Below are 6,777 nucleotides of genomic sequence, written 5' to 3'. Positions count from 1 at the left end.
GCTCCCAGTACGTTTCCGAGCACAATTCAAAGTGTTGGTGCTGACCTTGAAAGCCCTCAACGGCCTCGGCCCAGTATATCTGAAGGAGCATCTCCATCCCAGGTCCAGTACTGAGGGCCTTCTGGTGTAGGGTTACCAGACATCCTCGGTTTCTGGGGACAGTCCCCGGATTTGCAAATCTGTCCCCGGGAAACGTGGCAGCGGCAGCCTCAGCAGCCTGGAGCCAGCCTGGTAGTACAGTTGGCTCTGGCTGGCTTCAGGAGCAGCTCGCTGCCATGGCGCCCACCATTTTTCGTCTCCGGAAGTCCCCATGTGATGTGTCTTGTGCGCAACACATCATATGGGGACTTCCAGAGAAGAAAAAATGGGCAGAGGGCAGCGAGCAGCTCCTGAAGCCAGCCAGAGCCAACTGCTGCTGAGGCTGCCTGCTGCTGCCACTGCCAAAGGGGAACCGGGGACGTCCAGCAGTACAGATCTCCTACTCCCTGCCCCCTTTGTTTTGACTAATCGGGGGAGGCTTGGGAGTTGCGGGTGGGTGGTGCGCTGTTGCCCAGTTTTTAAAAAACTCTGCGAAAAAAGGGCTTTGCACGTTTATACAATATGCATGTGTGCTTTTGCCCAGGGTCTTTTGCCTCACCATCCCCACTACTGACTCCCTGTTGCTACTCAGCTTCAAAAAAAAAAGTGTCCCCGGATTCATTGAAAAAAATCTGGTAACCATATTCTGGTGGTTCCCTCACTACAAGAAATGAGGTTACAGGGAACCAGGCAGAGGGCCTTCTCGGTGGTGGCGCCCGCCCTGTGGAGTGCCCTCCCATCAGATGTCAAGGAAATAAACAACTATCTGACTTTTAGAAGACATCTGAAGGCAGCCCTGTTTAGGGAAGTTTTTAATGTTTAGTGCTGTATTGTGTTTTTAACATTCGGTTGGAAGCCGCCCAGAGTGGCTGGGGAAACCCAGCTGGATGGGTGGAGTATAAATATTATTATTATTATTATGGTCAAGTCAATTTCTATGTGAGAATGGAGGTGTCTCATTTGGATTAGGAACCCTCGATCGCCTCACTGATGCTACTCAGACCTGCGATAATGTCACCAGAGGAGCTATGGGGACAGCCCCAGCTCTGACCCTAATCCTGCTGAGATTCACCCTTCAGCCCCCTGAATGATTTGGCAATTGGCTTCCCTGCACCACCAGGGAGCCATCAGATCGTGCTCTGCGTAACCAGGCCTGGCTCTCTCTCTCTCTCTCTCTCTCTCTCTCTCTCCCGCCCTGGATCCCCCTGAGCCATTCGTCCCCCTTCATCTCCCTTTTTAGCAGCTGTTGACTGCCATGCAATTTGTCAGAGGCAATTTAGCATTCCAGAAGTGCCTCGTGAGCCTCCCCCCCCCCCCCCGCATAAAGCTGCTACAGAGCAGTCATTATTATCCCCTTCCTCTGCCATTCCAGCCCTGCTTCTCCTGATTAAAATCATACCGTTCCACATCACCCACAGATTTCCGAGGGTCAAGTGGGGACCGGAGGGGAAGGGGGAGGGAGAAGCAGGTGCATTTCAAGAAGGCTTCGTCCAGTCCTCTGTCATCAGCAGCGGAGGTAATGGGAAATAATTTTGGTCCGAAAAAAGGAAGTCTCAGCCATCAGTCTCTCCCCAGCTGCCTGCTTGGCAAAGGCTGTTTGAAATCCTGAACTCTTCAAAATGGGAGATTTTCCAAGCAGTGGTGACATGGCATGAGGAAGTCGGGCTTTCAGTATTTTGGTCCCTTTAATGGACAATTCGTTATTATCTATAGTACAAGGCATGCTCTGACAATCCATTATTTCAGATACATGCTTAAGACTTAAAAATAAAACAAAACCCTCAGCCTCTTCTAGAAAGAACGTTTTAATTGTTGTCTGTTGACCATTTCATAGTGTTTACCTGTCATTTTAACTCTATTTACTTTGGCATATAATTTCTACCTTGTGCTTCGTTTTTTTGTGAACGGCTCGGTGCTGTGGGCTAAACCACAGACCCTAGGACTTGCCGATCAGAAGGTTGGCGGTTCAGATCCCTGCAATGGGGTGAGCTCCCATTGCTCGGTCCCTGCTCCTGCCAACCTAGCAGTTCGAAAGCACGTCAAAGTGCAAGTAGATAAATAGGTACCACTCTGGCAGGAAGGTAAACTGTGTTTCCGTGCGCTGCTCTGGTTCGCCAGAAGCACCTTAGTCCTGCTGGCCACATGACCCGGAAGCTGTACGCCGGCTTCCTCGGCCAATAAAGCGAGATGAGCGCCACAACCCCAGAGTCGGCCACGACTGGACCTAATGGTCAGGGGTCCCTTTACCTTTACCTGGTATACAGAATGGTCTGTACATTTCATAAGACAAATAAATCAGAGGACCCGATGAAGCTCAACATCCCCCTTGAATACCTGGAGGAAGCATCCTCATTTTAGATGAACCAAGAGTTCACCCTGTTTCCTCTCTTAATTTCAGGGAACAACCTTTCATCATGACCCAATAAAATGGCATGTACTCAGATGGTTCTGCGGTGCTCATGTGAGATCTCGCATGGCTATCTGGGTTCCTGCAAGATCTCACATGAGCATCCCAGAGGCTGGGTGACCCACCTTGCTTGGGTTCAACTTGCACAATTTCAACCAGCCTACCTTCAGCCGTGTATGGTTGAAATTTTGCAAGCTAAACATACATAAGATGTGATCGTACTGTACAGAATCATTTCCATTCCTTTCTGAGCAAGTAGTTCACCTGGTGTGCACCCATAGAAGTCTAAGGTGCAGATTTTCCAGTTCGTAGAGTGGATATTTCAACCTGAAACGCTTTGGGCTCTGTTTGTGGGACACCCAAGGTAAAGGGGCAATATGATGGACACCACTGCCTAGTTGGCTTTTAGAAACATAGAATTGTAGGGTTGAAAGGGACACAAAGGGTAATCTAGTCCAACACCTGCAATGCTGGATCCTTAATTTGAGAGGACAAGTGAGCAAGAAGCAAAACACAGATGGGGAGGACAAGTAGAGATCGATTCCAGGAAGAAGGTGAGGCTCCATAGGAAACAGAACTATAAGGAACAAAGGACTAAAGTTTGGTTTGGAGGGACAAGCATTTACTAGTACCTAGGGGAAAGGGGTCAAACATTTCCCCCTGCACATTTCCCTTTATTTTATTTTAATAAAGTTTGAAAAGATACACAAAAGATATACAGTGGTACCTCTGGTTATGTACTTAATTCGTTCCAGAGGTCTGTTCTTAAACTGAAACTGTTCTTAACCTGAAGCACCACTTTAGCTAATGGGGCCTCCTTGTTTCTAAATGGGAGGTTTTCAAAGAATAATAAATATAGTAGTTTAAATTCTGTTGCAGCATTCGAGGAACTTCAGTAATAGTTGCTAGGTAGATAGAAGAAATTAGATTTATTGATAATAAGTTTAATTATGAAAAAAATGTGTATTGGCAATAAGTAATATGAATTTGAAATATGGAATAGACAGGAAGTTGGGTCTTTAGTGTTAAGACCAATAGATGTTTTATTGTTTGCCAAGAAAATTATGTGTCTATGGTTATTTTTGTAATTTGTGTGTAATTTGGTATTTCTGGTTTTTTGTGTGGTTTTTTTCTTATTGTATAAATAAATAAAATAAAATAAAATAAAAAAGCTAACGGGGCCTCCTACCCCTGCTGCGCCGCCGGAGCACAATTTCTGTTCTCATCCTGAAGCAAAGTTCTTAACCTGAAGCACTATTTCTGGGTTAGCGGAGTCTGTAACCTGAAGCATATGTAACCTGAAGCGTATGTAACCCGAAGTACCACTGTACAAAAGTTAATATCCAATATCTTTTTAGGACATTAAAGAATCTCAATAAAAACCCAAACCAAAAAGAGGAAAAGAGAAAGAAAAGGAGAACATTTCTTTTTCTTTTGGTATAATCTCAGACCACCACCACCACTGTACCTTTTCCCATAAGGCTCCATGAGGTCTAGGAGCTTACTTTGTTCAGAATAATCACTGAGAGCCTAGAGAGGAATTCCGTTTCCCAAAACAAAGCCTGTTCACATGTAGTGGTATCGTGCAATCACAAAAGATCCATGGGGCATGAATCGTAAAACTGCCCACTGCCACGTTCACGTCTGATCTGGGCCAAGCCAAAAGGTCAAGGAGTCCTGCTGTTTCAACAAACCATCCTCTCGAAGGAAAGGCACAGGCCTCTCCTGCTAAATGAAGTTGTCTTCATCTATAAGGAAGAGAAGGTGCAGCACACAAGGATTCTCGAAGGCAGGTCCTTAACCACCAACCCGAAGAAAGCTTTTATCACTCATCCTGAGTGTCTCTAAGCATCAGCTGAAAAACTTATCATTCCTTCCTCTGAAGGAAATGGAAAAGGGAGACAAAGACTCTCTTTAGCTTTGCCAAAAGCCATCATTCTTCTACATTAAAGAGGCTGCAGTAGTCCTGAAGTTATGATCCTAGGGCAAACGCCATCTGAATTATAGGCAGAGCTGTGTGCATCAAACAATATTCTGAAGTGCAAGGAAAGGATGGGAGCAAGGAAATTCTGCAGCCTGAATGTGTGTGGGGTTTTTTTGAATTTGCATAGCTTATTCTGCTGTTTTGCATAATTTATTTGGCCTTGGGAAGGGGCAGAGAGCTCTGCGTGACCCTGAAGCTGCACATGCATCTCAGCCACTAGAAATCTCCTCCTCCTACCTCTTTGATCTCTGAGAAAAGAAAGTATTGGCCACTCACTTTCAAGCTCACCTTCATAGCCACAAGGACTAGAAACTTGAAAGTCATTTTAAAATCTTTTTGTAAACCACTTTGGGAGGCTGTGTACTTGAAAGGCACTACAAATCCTAGAAAGAAAACCAAAAGCTTAGTCTTGAGGATCCCAATCCTACCTAGACTTCTCCTTAATTCCCTCTCAGCAATAAGAACTTTTAAAAAATATCTGGACTTTGCAAGACTCCTTCTGCCATTTTCTAATTCCATCACAGTGGATTCAGTGCCAGGCTTAGGCTACCCTTGTTCCTGAAAATACCTATCCATTATCCTTAACACGGGATGACAGCCAGCCAGGATATGTCCCCATTGCCCATCAAATAGCCCAAGGCAACAGGTACTCCCAAAGCAGTAACAATACAGTTTTGTTTGGATATAATCTCTTCTGAAAGATTACCTCTAAATTGGAAGATTATGGGTCATCATCACATAAGGCTATTTGTTCTAGTTAGCTTGAGATGCCACACTGACAAGCAACAGGATGCGCCAGTGAGACGGTGCTGCAAATGAGTGCTGTGCCCTGCAATTCCCAATGCTTACGTTGCCCAAGGAACAGGCACACCAAGAACTCGCTGAGATCTCTTTCCCCGTTTTTGTTGAGCAGAAGTTCAGCACTCGGCAACCTGATCCAAAACATCCTTCATTGTTTGCTGGGGGTGAGGGGCTGGTTTCTGTACCAGCTGGAAAGCAACATTTCACCCATGAGACTGTGTAGTCAGTCCAGTGAATGAAGCACTGGGCTTAGAAAAATTGAGTCGAAAACTACCCTTCCTCATTAAGCCCTCCTGCAAAGTATTGCAAACAAAGCTGAGTGTTCTCTGCACCAAGCCCTCCTCCTAATTCCGCACAAAGGGATGCTAATTCTGCAGTTTGAATAAATTATGCAGATGTGTGTGGTCCTTTGCCTAGTGCATTCTGCTTCTACTGGCTATTAAAGGGAAGCGAGGAGCTGCAGGAAGCAATTCGGGGGGGCAGTCAGTCTGCCTCTCCCCCCTCTGGCTTCCCAGATTTTACCAGGCATTGTCCATATTTTCAAACTTTTCCAATTCAAATTGGAAGTGAAGATTCTTTGATAGCTAGTGTTCTGAAATCATGCTCTTTATTCAGCTCATAGTGGTGAGGAGGAATGAAAGTCCCCTCAAAGTATCTGCTTTATATAAATTATTTACACAATGGGCTGCACGTGATTGGCTAATTCCGGAATTCTCCTGTAGGCCAATCAGGTTGCGGATTCACTTCCATCTGGAGCTGGATTGGGCGGCTCCTGCAGACCAATCATACTGCTGCATTGTTCTAGGACCAATCAGACTGCTGCATTCTGAATCCTGCTGTTCTAGGACCAATCAGACTGCTGCATTCTGGATCCTATTCAACTCAGTACATAACATGTTCCAATCCATATTTGGCAGAAGTGAATGAGAAAATTCCCACGGAATACTGTGGTTCTGAGTGGCACTGTAGGGTTCTCCCCACCCCCCTCGTAAATAAAGAAATGACAAAACATGTTCCAAAGAGCACATGCTGGGAGAGCAGGGAAGGGTCATGCAGAGGGGCAAGCCATGTTTGTGCATGTGTGTTGCCTTCATTACCTGCTTGTAAGCTTTCCTGGGGGGACGCAGGTGGCGCTGTGGGTTAAAGCCTCAGCGCCTAGGACTTGCCGATCGAAAGGTCGGCGGTTCGAATCCCTGCGGCGGGGTGCGCTCCCGCTGCTCGGTCCCAGCGCCTGCCAACCTAGCAGTTCGAAAGCACCTCCGGGTGCAAGTAGATAAATAGGGACCGCTTACCAGCGGGAAGGTAAACGGCGTTTCCGTGTGCGGCTCTGGCTCACCAGAGCAGCGATGTCACGCTGGCCACGTGACCCAGAAGTGTCTCCGGACAGCGCTGGCCCCTGGCCTCTTGAGTGAGATGGGCGCACAACCCCAGAGTCTGTCAAGACTGGCCCGTACGGGCAGGGGTACCTTTACCTTTACCTTTAAGCTTTCCTGGAGCATTTGGGCAG

This window comes from Podarcis gaigeae (assembly GCF_964106915.1).
Source record: "Podarcis gaigeae genome assembly, chromosome: 6".
In the NCBI taxonomy this organism is placed as follows: Eukaryota; Metazoa; Chordata; class Lepidosauria; order Squamata; family Lacertidae; genus Podarcis; species Podarcis gaigeae.
The sequence above is the reverse complement of the archived record's forward strand: the minus strand, read 5'-3'. Positions refer to the sequence as shown.